General features: G+C 32.6%; 1 long non-coding RNA gene across 1 annotated transcript; it reads right to left on the bottom strand.

Annotated features, from left to right (window-relative positions):
- Positions 1-8,792: 8,792 nt before the first annotated feature.
- On the bottom strand, positions 8,793-10,033 carry LOC112508110. Its single transcript, XR_003068610.1, has 3 exons — positions 9,899-10,033; positions 9,187-9,238; positions 8,793-9,027 (listed from the first exon to the last, which is right to left on the bottom strand). It is a non-coding gene; the product is annotated as an uncharacterized LOC112508110 (long non-coding RNA).
- Between the last annotated feature and the right edge of the window lie 7,218 nt (positions 10,034-17,251).

Genomic DNA, 17,251 nt, shown 5'->3' with positions numbered 1-17,251 from the left:
ATCAGGAAGTGGTCGTTGCTGTGGATTTGTGAGATTTGTGAGATCGAGAGAGCAATCAGAGCGAGATCGAGAGAGCAATCAGAGCGAGATCGAGATCGATCAGGTGAGATTTGTGTGGTGGAGAAAGGGTGGGAGGTGGTGCCGGAGTGGTGGCGGGTGGAGAGACCGATTGCTGTGGATTGCGTGAGAGAGATCGAGATCGAGAGGTAGGGGAATCCAAAATTAAGAGGTTTTCAGAGGTTTTTTTACATCTAACCGATTCAGACAAAAACACACAAATTCAGCTCTTAATTGAAAGAAAAAACAAACACCCTTAATACCCTRAGGTCTGACCGATTCAGACTTCAGAGGGTATTAAGAGGTTTTTTTTAAAAAACAAACAGCCCCTAAGTGTGGAAAAATAAAAATGAATTCAGAATTCCCTAGGCTTAACTTTCTATGTTCACCATCAAGTGTTAACATGCATTGACTAATGACTATACTATCATCAAAACCTAGGCTTAATATAATGACCTCAATAGTACCTACACACGAACTTCGTCTTACATTGTTCATCGATTTTAAGTCACCTAATCGCGAGCGCAAAGAAAACTCGGTAAACAATGACAAAAGAGAGCTTTGAGATTTTTATTTGCTTTTAGGATTTTTGGACAAAGACTTTGGTATTGATCAATTCTTTTTACAACAAACATTGAATTTTAACTACTTGATTTTTCATATAGCGAAAGATAGTGTCCGATTAAACGGATTTTATATAACGGTGTTTAGTTAATTTGGTAAGTTTTAATACGAACGACAGTTTGATTATGACTTGAGACTAAATTAATCAATGACCATGGTCCTAATATGAAAATAGTTAGGGACGTAGATTAGAGAAAATATTTGTTTTGATCGTAATGTTTCTTTCAAAGATACGCATACTGCCAAAGTAAGTATGAGTCTTAGTTTAGAAAAGTTTTTCCACTTCGAAAGAGGGTTGAGGTGATTTTGCATAACCAATCCTCACCAATACTGAAAGTCTGAAGTTGACATTAGCTAATGTCCGTTGTTTAATTGTTTTACGCTTTTCTTGTTTTCTCATTTGTTTATTTATTTCCGTCTAATTAGTTCTACGAATCAAAATAGTTGATTGTTTCCTGTAGCTAAGCCATACTCCAGGACAAATTCGTGTTTAGTCCATCGCCTCGCTGACCTTGATATCGACTCGTATGCTACACCCTCGTACGCTTACGATTATAAATATTAAAACTCACATAAGTTACTATGTGTATTTTGAATTCTTGTCACTACTAGAAAACTAGGTATCAGCGACACCATCAGCGAGGGAAAAAATCCCTCGCAGATCAGCGAGGGATTCAGTTTTTGGCTATTCCTTCGCTGATCCCTCGCAGATCTGCGAGGGATTGTCCAAAAAACTGATTTTCAACAATTTTTTTATTTTATAACTACAAACTTAATTACTTATTAATTTTTAATTATTTATTATTAAATTTCCAATTATTTATTATTTATTAGAATATTACAAAAATTAATTAATTAAACCGAATAAGGCCCATAAAACCGAATAAAACCCATTAAGGCCCATTAAACCGAATAAAGCCCATTAAAGCTCATTAAACCGAATAAAGTTCATTAAGGCCTGATACACTCAAAATAGCCCGGTAAATGGATTAAGGCCCAGTTAAATGGGTTAAGGCCCAATAAAACCGAGAATGAATATACGAATATCTAAATATATAAATGTGTACATGTAACACAAAAAAATAAGAAAATCAAGAAAATAGGACAATTCCCTCGCTGATCCCTCACTGATCAACGAGGGATCAGCGAGGGAAATGACAAAAATCAGATTCCCTCGCTGATCTCTCACTGATCAGGGAGGGATCAGGGAGGGAAATGACAAAAATCAGATTCCCTCGCTGATCCCTCACTGATCAGCGAGGGAAATGACAAAAATCAGATTTCCTCGCTGATCCCTCACTGATCAGCGAGGGAAATGACAAAAATCAGATTCCCTCGCTGATCCCTCACTGATCAGCGAGGGAAATGACAAAAATCAGATTCCCTCGCTGATCCCTCACGGATCAGCGAGGGATCAGCGAGGGAATCTGATTTTCGCTATTTTTTATTATTTTACAACTACAAATTTAATTATTTATTAATTTTTAATTATTGATTATTAAATTTTCAATTATTTATTATTTATTACAATATTACAAAAATTAATTAATAAAACCGAATAAAGCTCATTAAACCGAATAAAGCCCATTAAGGCCCATTAAACCAAATAAAGTGAAATAAAACTTAATAAAGTTCATTAAGGCCCGATAAACTCAAAATAGCCCGGTAAATGGATTAAGCCCCAATAAAACCGAACAAAGCCCAGTTAAATGGGTTAAGGCCCAGTTAAAGGGCAATCCTCGCAGATCCGTCGCTGAAGGTTCCCTCGCAGATCCGTCGCTGAAATTATCCGTCGCTGATCCGTCGCTGAAATTATCCGTCGCTGATCCGTCGCTGAAAGTGTCCCTCGCAAATCCGTCGCTGATATCCATCACTGATCTGTCGCTGATAGCATTACCTACGACTATTTGACCGACAGAGTATCAGCGACGGATCAGCGACAGATTGCCCTTTCAACGAGGGATTTGCGAGGGATTTTTCCCTCGTTGATACTCTGCATTTTTGTAGTGTGTCAAGGTGAAGGTATTCATAACAATCTTATAGAATACATCATAACATTCACATACAACAAATATATTTTTCATCTATTCCCTCTCTGTCTTTGGATTGATCATATATGGAAGGTACATCATACCTTAATTGCTTACCCGGTAAGCGCTTACCTATATGAGTCAACACTATGATTTATTTTGGTGCATGAGATTTTAGTACATCAAAACATATCGAATGCAACAATTTACTGGTTATCTGGGTAAGAGTCGTTATCCTATAACCTAAACAATAATTTATTAACCATCAACTGTTTCCTTCTTGTTGTCCTTACCACACTGGTATTGAGATAGTACTAACTTTACCAAACTTGTCTATGGCCGTTTACTAAATGCTTACCCAGGTAAACACTTAGCAAGTAACATTACCTCACCGAATGAATATGGTAAGGATCAAGAGTCTTACCCGGTAAGTGAGGGCGACGACTCTTACCACAGTCTGCGCTTACCGGGTAAATTGTTGCATATCATGTCGTTTTGGTGGACTAAAATCTTACCCGCCAAGTAAATAATAATGTTAAATTTTATCGATAAACACTTACCGGATAAGTGTTTGGTAAACGGCCCCAAGTAAAACTCTCCCTCTATGTATGTATGTATATATATTTCATAGGCCTATGTGTTTGAAGGTTAGATCAAATGGCTGTAATATAGTTTGAAGTACGCAAGGCAAAAGCTCCATAGATGATTCAAATCGTAATTTTAGTTCATTAGTTTTATTTACTATGAGGCATAATATTAAAAACTAATGGAATCAAAAGTATCACGAGGTCTCAGGTTCAAATTCAAGAAGGAATAAAAATCTCCTTGTGACCACGGAGGTTCAAATGCGGTGACTCGGGACAATGTGCAAAGCAGGTGGTCGCCTTGAGATTTGTCGGCTCGTATAATTGGTTGGATATTCAGGTTAATAAAAAAAAAAACTAATGGAATCTTTGATTCCAAATCATTATTCTTCAATTTTAAAAGACTAATCACATATTTAATATGTTATTAATCGAATACATAAGAGAACAACCGATCAATGAACATAATATATATATATATATATATATATATATATAAATTGATATATATTTTTTAACAATAGTAAAATTTAATCCATCAATATCATGTACATTATTAAGGATAGGATCGTTGTTTATTTTAATATGTTAAACCTAAAGTTTTGATTGTTACATAAATAATATATAAATGCATAAACTTTATAATAGACATTAATCTCGTTGTAATACAATTAATTTACATGTTGGAAAACAATCATCCTAACAAAATATTTTATGATATTTTTAAGTTTATAGAACCAACAATCATATGTGTTATATGAAAATGTTAGGGTAAATTGTTATGATGAAATTTGAAACTAAGTTATGCCCTTATAAGAAAGGGTTCATAAAAATCATACTAAATTACAATATAATAGAAATCAAGAAGGTAATAAATATTGTTATGAAACAAAATAAGTATAAATTTAATTTTTATGTTACATAAATATTGTTAAAATTGTTATATTTGTGTTTTGATGATTAAATATACTGAATAATAATTAAAATAATATTTTGAAAATAATCTATATTAGCTTTTATGGAAGCTTTAACAATCTATGGCTTGGTTGTAACATTAACACTTTTATTTGCGAATCATTTTAATGATTATTGTAAATAATTAATAAATAATATTAATGTATAATGTATAATTAAAATTAATTTTCAGTTTATATTAATTAACATTTATTAATATTAGTAGTATTTAAATTTTACTGATATTTATTTATAATTAATAATAATTAATATTAATGAGAGTTATAATTGGAAAAAGTGACAATAAACTATCAAAATGCTACTTCACGTAGCGTTTCAATAAGCTAGTTTACATACATCCAAACATATACCTAAAAAGTAAGCTTGCTTATTTTTGCCAAACAATGTCTTTATCCATTCATTTTATTTATTGTATTTTATCTTTTTTAAACTTTCATTTTACTATTCTTAAAATATTATTTCTATACATTTTCTATATTTTGGTCATTATATGTAATCTATTAAATATTAATAATAAAAACATAATACAAAAAAGGTATAAAATAAAATTTGGAAATTACATAAGCTTCATATTTTAGTGTGTCATTTTAACCGTTTTGACGAAAACTTTCTAATCATATATTTTGTTAAAAAAATAATTATTTTATTATTATATAATAAATTAATCAAAAGATAGAAAATATATAAACATGAGTAAATTAATTATTTTACCAGTCATGTCATGTTCAATCTTATTTTACCAAACATTGAGTAAAACGCACCCTAATAAAATCAATGTTATAGGCATATTGCTTCTTAATTTAATTATCTATACTATATTATAAAATTTGACAAAATCTTTTAAAACTATTTTTTATACATGAAGTACTGTTTATTGATGCATATTATTTAAAATTCAAGGATTACAAGTAAATAATGCATAAGTACAACTTATTAAAGCTCCATGTTTGAATTCGTGTGACTAACTGTCGATAAACATAATCAAACACTGGACAAAAATTTCATTTTAAATATAAAAAATCTAAAATATAATTAGAATAATCATTGTGTTTTAACAAAATATTTAATTATTATCTTTATAAGAAAATATATAATTAAATCAAAAATAAATTACTTCGTTATCAAACCTAAATCAAATATTAATAAAAAGTTAAATAAAGAAATTACACAATAAAAAAAGAACTTTTAAATAATTAATTTGATATTAATATCTATATATATATTTCAAAATTTTAAGATATCTTCAAAAGTTTATATTTTATTCAATAAAAGCATTATCGTTTTTAACCCTTAGAGTCAAACTCAAATTAATCAGACACCATTCTTATGGTTTTAAACAACTTACCGAGCCTAACATAGTTGTTGGTTGTTGCAAATAGAAGCTTTAATTCTTAAATCATTAACATTGAATTTTGACATAAATATGAGGATTTGTTTGTTTGATTTGGGAATAACATGGAACAATTATAGTACCTAGAAAATATAAACCTGTCAAAGACCTTCCAACCTAGTGGTAAAGGTTTGGGCATGACATAGTCATGAACCCGAGTTCGAGCCCTGGGAGGGAAGTGTTGGCGACATTTAAGTGGGGCCATGTTTAGCCTCCAAATTTGCCGGGGATTAGTCGGGCTTTGGCCCGGACACCCTTACAAAAAAAAATATAAACCTTTTGGTCTTCTTTAATTTAGATGTTAATTCGTAATAAATTAAATCGAGTTGATATCAATATATTGGCCAATTCTTATCAATAATTTTCGGGTTTATTTTATTAACTCTAATTTCAACCGGTGGCGGATCCATTATCTATTATGGTTGGGGGCATACTTAGGAGTGTCGAAATTTTTTGAAACCGAACAATTTGTCCAAACCAAAAAAGGTTTCGGGTTTTCATTTTCGGCTTAAACGTTTTTATTAACAAAATAAAGATAATTTATTCGGTTCGATTTTCAGTTATTTTTTTTACTATTTTCGTTAAACTGACACATTATACTACTATTTATATAGATTCTATACATTTTACACTTAAAACAAGTAAACACATTGCTCGCTAAATCGTTAAAACATTAGGTTTGAGTTGAGTTCTAAGGAGAAGTATGTAGGTATTAAGTTGAGTTGTTGTTTATTGAGTACTAGAAAGTGTGAGATTGAACCAATTAAAATACAAAGTTTATCATAGTTGGGGGCCTTTTATTTTGGCGTTGGGGTCCCAATAGCAAACACTAAGGGGCTGTTTGTTTTTAATAAAAAACCTCTTAATGTCCTCTTAAGTCTAAATCGGTCAGACATAAGAGGATTCAGTGTGTTTGTTTTTTTTCCAATTAAGAGCTTAAAAGCTCTTATTAGGTCTGAAAATTTAAGTGGTTGCGAAACCTCTTATTTCAAATCGTCGCCTACCTACTCTGATCTCTTTGCGCTCGATTTCTCTAGATCAACTCTTCTGTCTCGATCTCTCATCTCTCAACTTTGTCAACTGTCGATCCATATCAACACTCGATCTCTCATCTTCAAACTTCATGTTTCAGACGCAAAAAAGAAACAGTATGACTGATTCATATTTCAGACTTCAGCATCACCTTTTAAAAATCAGAAGTGAATTCAGACTTTAGACTTCAGCACATTTTAAAAAACAAACGCCACCTAAATAAATATCACAAGTCTAGTAAGATTGAACCAATTTTGTGAAGCATTTTGTTGGGGGCCTTTGACCCTTACCAGCCTCATGTGTATCCGCCCCTCATTTCATCCTTAATGTATCGTTAATCAATGCTAATATGTCATCAATTAATTAATCTATATATTCTTGTTACTATTTTATCATCAATTTCATCACAGTTTTACAAATAAGCTGTGTAATTAAGCAGGTGTTTTGTTTCAGCTTCCTTAAAACACACGTTGAATTTTAGTAGTAGGTTTGAAAACACAGGAACTTGTTAAAGTTAAATAGTCATCTATAGAGGAAAGTGCGGTTGAGAACCGTATTTCTATTGCAAACTGGTAACCACCCAGGCGTGATACATGTCCATATTAATCATGAATAATGGACAAGAATTTTTCAAAACATTCATGATGAATATCCCAAGCAGGAGACACGCACTCGGTGGTTCCTGATTCGCAATGAAAATACAGTTTTCAACCAAACTAGCCCCGTGATATATATATATATATATATATATGTGTGTGTGTGTGTGTGTGTGTGTGTGTGTGTAACGTGGTTCCAAGTTAATGCCAGATAAAAAGAATTTCGGTTATAGTTTTCCGTGCGATGGCCCAGGACGAGGCGGTACGTGTGATATTTCGGTTTGGGAAGCATTTTATTGGGCAGTTTTTTGGATGTTAGATACCATTGGATGAGTTACTTTTTATTGGCATTGGAAACACATTACATTATGGTAGGGTAATGTTTCATAGTTTGATGAATCTTCCACTTATTTGATGGGCTGGTTAAGAGATTATTTATGGTTGAACTCGTTACAACTTATTAATGGATATAACCTTTTTGGTATGAATAGTTTATCAGTCTTAACATGGATGTTTTTATTTGGACATCTTGTTTGAACTACTGGATTTATGTTTTTAATTTCCTGGGTTGGATATTGGTAGGTTTTGATTGAAATACTACGTATTTACAAAAAAAATTATGCACATTGTTTACAAAATTTTAGAAATTGAATTAGATTTTCTAAAAAAAAGAAACATTTGTCAAATTTTGTTTCGAAAAATTAATTTCGTCTTGTCGTTTTATCTTTTAGCCATTTCTCTTGTAAAATCATCAAAATGTCGTTAGATCGGAACTTGAAGAGGGATCAAAATGTAAAAAGAAGTTTCTAAACCAGGTTTGTAAGTGTAGGAACCAAAACTGTAAAATTGATGTAAGTCCGCAAGTGGCACTCGACCACTTACTTGGGATGAATTTACAGATTTGATCCCTGCACTTGTGGCCCTAGTTCAAAAACTTTTGTTTACACTTTAACCTCTTCGTAAATTACAGACTTACCACTCATAAACGTAGCGATATTTTGGTGATTTTGGAAGAGAAATGACTAAGAGATAAAATTAATAATAACTACTTTAATTAAATTTTCTTTTGTATATCATAAAATAATATTGTAGAAAAATCCTTAATCATGTTTAATTGAAGTTAACTCTCATTATGTTTTGGCCATTCTTATTTTTGTATTTATTTATTTATTTATTTTAATCAATGGTAATTTAAGTGGCTCATGAGTAGAGTGGATTGTGTTGGACCAATTCTTGCACACAATTTCTCATGAACAAGTTAAGCTTTTTGATTGGCTCTTGATACTTTGAAAGGTAAGTCCATGGATGCATATATCCATTTGCTTGTGTTGATGTAAACCACATGATAGCTTTGATTAATATTTTTTTTTATATCATATTATATTTGTTTAAAAACTATTGTAGCTTTAAAATGTCAAAAGATTAATTAAGGTTTCTATTTTATATTTAATTCGTTCTAAAATAAATGTTCACCTTAATTATAACACCTCAATTTATATTTGCATAAAATTTACATATTTCATATAACATGAAATACAAATATTACGCATTGGTTGCAATTGTACGCATATTGGTACATACAAAGTAGCTACAAACTTTTTGCTCTTATAATTACATGACTTGAATAACACAAATTCAAAAATCATGTACATATTCATCTTCCCAAAAATCCACAGATGTAAAGTTATACAAATCCTTTAACTTCTTCCATTTCCCTTTACCTTCTTCTAGTGTCCGACCTGTAATACACATTTTTGAAAACGAAAGGAGGGCTAGATCATAAGGTCTAGTAAGTAATTTCATTGGTTGTTATTACAGGACGAAAATCACCAAAACACTTTTTAAAAAACCAAATCTTTGAAACAACAATATGCGAATATCATTTATTAAAATCAAACCTCTTTTGGTCGCATTATATAGATGAGACAACCCCATTTCATCGCATCAAACCTATGAAGTACCAAATTCATCGCATCAAACCCATGAAGTACCAAATTTATCGCATCAAACATATAACATACCAACCTGTCGCATCTCATTGATGCGATAACATATTTTGTCGCATCATACACATGCGATAACCCCACTTGTCACATCTCAAGGATGCAATATTCATTTTCCTTGCATCACATTGATGCGATAAACATCATTACACGCATACAACAGATGTGGTAAACGTATTCCTCGCATCATAAGGATGCGATAACACCATCTTATCGCATCATAAAGGTGGGATAACCATCTTCATCGCATCATATAGATGCGATAACAGTTCCCATATGACAAAAATTTCATTTTAACAAACAGTTGATTATGCCACTCTTATCCCAGTATATGTCTCTCCTGATTATGCCACCCTTATTTCAAATATACACCTCTCTGATTATGCCACTCTTATCTTAATATATGTCTCTCCTGATTATGTCATCCTTATCCCAAAATACATCTTTCCTGATTATGCCACTCTTATTCCAATTAGTTGACAATAATATAACAGAATCCAGATTATGCTAATAAATAACATATAATCATTTTCACAAACACCTAAATACGAACCCTTACGGTTCCATATAAAAGCATTTCAAACAAAACTTTGAAATATAAACTCACCTTGTAATCACAATTGGATAGCAGATTTAAACCAACAACGAAAATCAGATAAGCAACACGAAATCGATACTCTTCTTCTTCTGATCAGGAAGTAAACACATACACACACCAACTTTTTCTTATCCAAAATCACCTAAAAAGAAACACATATATACATATAATAGAAGAGGCGGTTGTATAAGTGATATTTTAAACAAATTTTCAAAACACATCCCTTAACTTTCAGAAATTTTAAAAACAACCCTAAAACTTTCTTTAATCAAAACCCGGTTATCACATTATCCTCTCCTCAAAAAATTTCATCCCAAAATTCAATTAGTCGAATGACCGAGGATATTTCGTTCTCATATCAAATTATAACTCCCACGTGGCTTCTTGTCCCTTATGAAATCGCCACTGAACTTTCACCAGACTAATCTCTTTATTTATCAGTACTTTAGTTTTCTGATCAGTGATGGCTTCTGGGTTTCTTCAAAACTCAGATTTTCATCAATCTGAATTTCAGGTAACGATATGGCCATATCGGATAAACCAAACACTTTTGCAAATTAGAAACATGAAAAGTGTTATGAATAGCACTGAACTCCTCTGGTAGCTCTAATTGATACGCTACTTCACCGACCTGTTATTGATTAAGAATGGTCAAATGTACCTCGGGCTCAGTTTACCCTTTTTCCTGAAACGCACAATCCCCTTCCAAGGTGAAACTTTCAACATCACATGATCTCCCACCTGAAATTCAATTGGCTTGCAACGCTTCTCGGCATAACTCTTTTGTCGGTCCTGATCTGTCTTTATTCGTTCCCGAATTCGACTTATCTTTTCTATCGTTAACTAAACTATCTCTGGACCGGCTAACTGTTTCTCCCCCACTTCATTCCAACACAACAATGTTCAACACTTTCTACCTTATAGAAATTCATAAGGTCCCGCTTGAATGCTAGAATGATAATTGTTATTATAGGCAAACTTGCTTAATGGTAAATGATTTTCCCATGAACCCCCAAAGTTAATGATACAAGCTCGCAATATATTTTAAAATGTTTGTATCTTTCGTTCACTTTGCCCATCAGTCTGCGGGTGATACACCATACTCAATCGAATTTGGATCCATTGCTTTTTGAAAGCTTCCCTAAAATTTCGAGTTAAATCAGTTGTCCCTATCTGAAATAATTGACAATGGGACACCGTGTCGAGTCACGATCTCATCAATATAAATTCTCGCAAGTCTTTCCAATGGATATGCCTCTTTAATTGGTAGAAAGTGTACAGACTTAGTCAAACGATCTACATTCACCCAGATAGCATCATACCCTTTCAGAGTTCATGGCAGCTTTGTTATGAAATCCATCGTTATATGATTCCACTTCCATATTGGAATTTCTAATGATTGTAGATTTCCGTAGGGTCGTTGATGTTCTATCTTTACTTGTTGACACGTCAGACACCGTTCTACATATTGTGCAATATTCTTTTTCAATCTCGACCATCGGTAAAATGGTTTCAAATCTCTGTGCATCTTGTTAGTAATTGGGTGAATTGAATATCGAGATTTGTGACTTTCATTCAATATTAATTCAAGACTGTTACTGAAATGAGGCACCCAGATTCTACCTTCCAAGCATAAAAATTCCACGATCTTCCTTTATTAGGTTTGTTAATATTCCTCTGATTCTTTCTGCTTTACATTTTCATCTTTAACCACTTCATTCTGACATCTCAAAATCTCATCAAGGATATTAGGGATTAGATTAGCTCGTAATGCAATGACTTTAATTGTATCACTCCTTTTTTTTCGACTAGGTGCGTCAGCCACCACATTCGCCTTTCCAAGATGATAAAGAATCTTGTAGTCATAATCATTCACCAATTCTATCAATCGTCTTTGCCTCATATTTAACTCCCTTTGATTGAACAAATGTTGAAGCCTTTTTTGATTTGTATAAATCTGATATTTCGTTCTCAGCAGATAATGTCTCTAAATCTTCAAGGTAAAAACAACAACCGCAAGTTCTATATCATGAGTATGGTATTGTTTTTCATGATTCTTTAGTTGTCTGGAAGTACAAGTAATGACATATGCCCGTTATATCAAAACACAACCCATACCTAAATTTGAAGCATCACTATAAACCATAAAATCTTTTGTCCCTTCTGGAAATGACATGGTGCGCTGCATAATTTGGAGAAGCCGTTGAAGATGAAATCATTTTTTTTTTAATAATTTTCACTTTTAATTATCTATTTTGGAGATACTCTTGTAAACCAACAATATTCTAAACAATCTCGTTTTCAAAATCTTGAGCTTTGAATATGTATTTATACAACAATAAAACTTCTCACTGACATCAATAATGCGAACATGTTCTTTGTTTGTGGCAATTTTTTACATGTTTAGGAAGGAGCTCGAGCATCTACATCATTCTCAATAGGAGCTTGGACATCTACATCGTTCTCAATAGACTAGGGACGAGTCTATTGTTTCTAAGCCGTTTGCCTCTTTTAAGACTCATTAGATCTTTTCTTTAACCTGAAGAGTGTTAGATAAAATTAGCCCCTAATTTTATGAATGTTTTGTAAAGATTTGTATTTTGGGCTTTTAGGGAGTTTATGGGCTTAGGCTATTTGTCTTGTAAATGACCCTATATATAGGTGTCATGTGCTAAGAATTTAGGGTTGTTCATTCTATTTCATTTTACATGAGAGTCGTCTAAAAGATTGAGAGAGCTTTGTATTTTCTGTTTTCATGAATAAATGAATCTGACCAGTTTTCATCATGTTCATGTTTATCATCTTTCTCTAATCTCAATCTAAATCTTTAATATCTACATGTCTATGGAGTTTTCTCAATTGTTGTCAAAATGGGATCTTACATTTGGTATCAGAGCCAATTGAAGTAAATCTACTTCAATCGGTCATCTATGGCAATAATTGAAGATTAAATTCGTGATTTGGATGTTCAAGAATGGTCAATCATACGTGGTAAAACTCAAGGTATCATTTATGTGCTATTTTTCATTTGAAGGCTGTTTTGAGTTTGTTTGGGATTCAATCTCGTGTTTGATTGATGAAGAAGATTTAGGTTAGATGCTCTTGATTCTTTACACAATATGGTCTGCACTCTACATGTTTGATGAAATGTTTGTGAGTTGATTCTATTTTGGTTGTTCAAAGTCATATCTTAAAAGGATTTTAGATCTTTAATTGCTTAGAATCAACTTTTTGAAATGATCAATCAGAAACTTGATTATTTGTAAATTTTGTTCTAAAAAGTTTAATGGAGATCGACTATGATGAAAATATGAAAATGATGTTGTAGTAAATTGATTATATCTCACTCATCAAGGCACCAATTGAAACGATTAAAGAGGCCCTAGATAGAAAAACAGATGGATACAAAAGTTGTATGTTTTGATCATTCAAAGATTCAAATAGTAGAAGGCTCATACACATTATTGAAGTGGACAACAGTGTGCTGATGCAAAACTGTTGGACAGATCTGTGCGACTGTGGTACATATATCATATCTTATTCGTTTGATCTCCAAAGAAGGTGATTTCAGATTCTTTGAACATATGATGAACCAATGCGCACTTTTTATTTTTGAGTGTGTGAAAGTTGGTATAAAGTTGTTGGACATAAACTTTCTATGTTGATTCGTGTATCACATAACACTAGAGGGTAGAACACAAGGGGGACCAGAGGTAGATAAGAGGAATTGGTTATATGGACCAGAGCTTTGGTCATAATGGACTAGAGTAAAACCTAAGACGGACTAGAGATAGCCTCAAATCAGAAAGAGGTATGATCTGCTTCGATAAACCAAAAGCTCTGGTTATATGGACCATAGCTCTATACGTAATTGGTGCTCTTCATATGTTCGTGATGGACCAAATCTCTCGATGGACCAGAGTTCACGTGGACCAGAGCTCACGGTTAACCATAACCCATATCCCGATATTTTAAAAGTTTGTTGTCAACTTTGCACTACTGTAGCTTTTTGGGCACAACTTTTAACTCGAAGCTCCAAGATTCATGATTCCAGTTGCATTGGAACGCTAAAACACAGATTAAGACTTTGAAGGTTTGAGTTTTTTCAAATTCCATGAGCAGATATGCCTAATTCACTGTCACAGTCTGCAGAACAATGCTAGACCGAAAGCATTGCTTTTCACTCGTGCTCCTTTCGATTTCAGAATGGTGTTCGTTTGTCCGTTCTTCATTGATTTAAGCTACATTTGTGACATATTTTGTGTCAATCTCTCCTCTATTTTTCAAGTCTAAAGTTCGGAGCTGAACATGTACTGAACGAGGTTTGAAGAGTCAAATTTTCTGTTTTGACGATCGTTTGCGCATCTGAGGGAGAACTTGCACAACTCACTCAATTTTCATCCAAATGGTTGAATAAAATCTTGTTAATAAGCTAAGAGGCTGAAGTTCAATGTGCATGTTTCATGTTTTTTCTCTATCAGGCTCCTTGATGGTAAAAAACAACAATGAAATTAAGTCATGAAAGATGGACAAAAAGTGCAAATTGTCTCAGGTTTTCAAGAATATGAGCCTACATTTGAGGGGGAGCTTGTAAAGTCTTAAAGACTTGAAGAGTGGAACATAAGAGATACTAACTAAATCAAGGGGGAGTTTATATGGTGATGCTTATTTATAAAACGAGGGGGAGATTGTTAAATAAAATTAGCCTCTAATTTTATGAATTTTTTATAAAGATTTTGTATTTTGGGCTTTTAGGGAGTTTATGGGCTTAGGCTATTTGTCTTGTAAATGACCTATATATAGGTGTCATGGGTTAAGATTTTAGGGTTGTTCATTCTATTTCATTTTACATGAAAGTCGTCTAAAAGATTGAGATAACTTTGTACTTTCTGTTTTCATGAATAAATGAATCTGACCGGTTTTCATCATGTTCATGTTTACCATCTTTCTATAATCTCAACCTAAATCTTGAATATCTACATTTATTGGGATCTTACAAAGAGCTAGTTTAATTGAAAAATAAATATTAGACTTTAGGGCAGAATTGTTCTTTAAACCTGTCTGTAAACACCGTCCACGACATTGTTTGCAAAATATTTGGTTTAGACAATAATTTAACCTCCCACCAATATAGAGCATTAGATTTAAGCATGGAAATAACAAATCGAACACGATCTTCATATAAACATTAACTAGTATTGAAGACTGATTCAATTTCCTTCAACCAACACATAACTTTTATTGGGTCTTTTTCACTAGAAAACGTAGGAGGTTTGCTTATTAAAAACATTTTAATGTTACATTCTCTCTCATTAGAAGTATGAATTTGAGGATTTATTTCAACTCTTTCAGTTTCCACTCGAGCAAGAATTCCCAGTATAGATGTTAGGGTATTTCGGAGCTTACCCATTTCCTCTACAAACATATCCCGAGTAACGTACTCAAGATATTGAGTATGCTCTCGACCCATGAGTCTGGTTCTTTCCTGTTCCTCATTAGCATTTCTTTGGATTGACTCTCCATGATCAGGATGAATTTAAGGAATAACACTTCTACCTCTGCCTTTCCCCCTGCCTCTACCTCTGCCTCTATCCCGACCAACATATAGGTTCTCTTGAATATTTTCAGGGGAACTATCTCTTTCCTCTAGATTAATCAGTGCAATCCTTTTAGACCTTCTCGAATTACTTTCCACCTAATAATTCACAAAAAATTAATATTCACATAATCACATTCCCAAATATAATAAGGTATTCAAACACAAATATGTATGTGTAAACCCATGATTATATTGGCCAGTTGTAATTTGAATTTATCTTACATATCATTCTTTTAACCCAATTATATTTATTTCCAAAGGTTTTATAATTATCAGGGACCCTTAATATGCAAATAATATAGTTTAAGTCTAAATATTATGCTAAATACCTAAATCTCTTAAATTCAGGCTCTGATACCAAACTTGTAACATCCCAACTCCCATTTGCCTAAAACACATATTCCATATAACATGAAATACAAATATTACACATTGTTCCCAATATATACAAATTGCTACATACAAAAGTAACTACAAACTTTTTATTTCCACCAAATACATGACTTGCATATATAACAAATTCTCAGATACATGCACATAATCATCTTCCAAAAAATCCACAAATGTAAAACATTAATAATCCCTTCACATATTTCTCTTCCCTTTAACTTCCATTTGTACTCAACCTATAATGCACATTTTTAAAAACAAAATGAGAGTTAGACCATAAGGTCTAGTAAGTAATTCCCTTTGATTGCTATTACAGGGTGAAAATCATCAAATTATCTTTTGGAAAACCCATTTTTAAGTAAATAATAATAAAATAACATTTACTTCATCAAACCTCTTTTTATCACAGCATATAAGTGATATAACAAATTTCTCGCATTATAAGACAAAATCACCCATTCATCGCATTATACAGTTGCAAACACATATTTTGTCGCATCATAAAGATGAGATATACCAATCTTGTCGCATCATACAAATGTGATAAACCAACTCATTGCATCCAACACATGCGATAAACCAACGTGTCGCACCCCTTGAATGCCATAAACCAACTTCTCGCATCTCACTGATGCGAGCATCTCCCTTTGTCGCATCACATGCATGTGACTACCACCACTTATTGCACCATATAGATGCGATAAACATAACTTCATGTGGTGCGATAAATTCATCATATCATATCACATCACAAGGATGCGATAAAAATAACACTTCAACTCAAATCCCAATTTCGTCGCATCATACATATGCGATAAAATCAATCACATCGCATCATAAAGATGTGATAATAATATCTCATGATCAAAAGATCATCATTGCCAATCAGTTGATAATAACATATCAAATCCCATTATTATGCTAAAAATAACATATAATCAATTTTAGAACACCCCATGTATGAAACATGAAACCATACGGTTCCTTATCAAAGCAAATCAAATGATGCTTTAACGTAATAACTCACCTTCCAACACAAAGTATATTGCAGATATAAAATAGCAACGAAAATCGGATATGAACACGAAATTAGTTCTTTCTTTCTTTGGTTTATGTTTGTTTCGAACCCAGGAAACCCAAACCACACCAACTTTCTTATCTTTTTCAAAAATTGAGAAAAAGAATTTTAAAACACACCCCCCCCACACACACACACACATATATATATATATATATATATATACTTGGGATCATGTAAGACCAAAGGTTTTTAATGAGACTCGTAAGACCAATTCTCAACTCTTGGATTAGATCTACAATCTGAACATTCATAATCACAAAATTGCCACGAGACTTCTCAATAATCACAAAAT

The sequence above is a fragment of the Cynara cardunculus genome (assembly GCF_001531365.2).
Source record: "Cynara cardunculus var. scolymus isolate 2C chromosome LG 2, CcrdV1, whole genome shotgun sequence".
Lineage (NCBI taxonomy): Eukaryota > Viridiplantae > Streptophyta > Magnoliopsida > Asterales > Asteraceae > Cynara > Cynara cardunculus.
Note: the sequence above shows the minus strand (reverse complement) of the source record. Positions and strands in the feature narration are given on the sequence as shown.